Here is a 437-nt window from a genome sequence, read left to right as displayed (position 1 = left end):
GGGGGGCGGCAGGGGGTGAGGGAGAAAGTTTCCAGGAAGCGGGGAGTTGCCTGAAAGCCTTCCCCCCTTCGCAGGGGGAGCGGCTGACACTTGATGCCAAGGATGGAGACGCTGGAAAACACTGGGCGACAGTGTACAGCCGCGTGAGCTCGGCACACCCTTTATTATTGCCTTAAAACATGAGAAAGCAGGGCCCACACACCGCCCGATTTCTAACCCCCGCTGACATCCTCAGGTGCTAGCCCGCATGTGGGTGCGAGTAAGAACACACGGGGCGTGGGCGCGCGGGGTCAGTGGCTGCAGAGAGGTGGGAGGGTGTAGGTGAGCCGAGAAGAGGGATACAGGGAGAGGGAAAGAGGGGGAGAAGGAAAGGGAGAGGCGCCGAGACTCACAGCCGTCTCTCGGCCCCCACCCGCCCCCTGGAGCGCGCTGCCCTG

General features: G+C 63.4%; 1 protein-coding gene across 1 annotated transcript in view; it reads right to left on the bottom strand.

Moving 5' to 3' along the window:
• The window catches only part of CACNA1C (calcium channel, voltage-dependent, L type, alpha 1C subunit), a 396,219-nt gene that overhangs the window by 394,790 nt on the left and 992 nt on the right, over positions 1 to 437 (bottom strand). The window lies entirely within an intron of this gene.

The sequence above is a fragment of the Bison bison genome, unplaced genomic scaffold, assembly GCF_000754665.1.
Source record: "Bison bison bison isolate TAMUID 2011002044 unplaced genomic scaffold, Bison_UMD1.0 scf7180017864213, whole genome shotgun sequence".
Classification (NCBI taxonomy): domain Eukaryota; kingdom Metazoa; phylum Chordata; class Mammalia; order Artiodactyla; family Bovidae; genus Bison; species Bison bison.
Note: the sequence above shows the minus strand (reverse complement) of the source record. Positions and strands in the feature narration are given on the sequence as shown.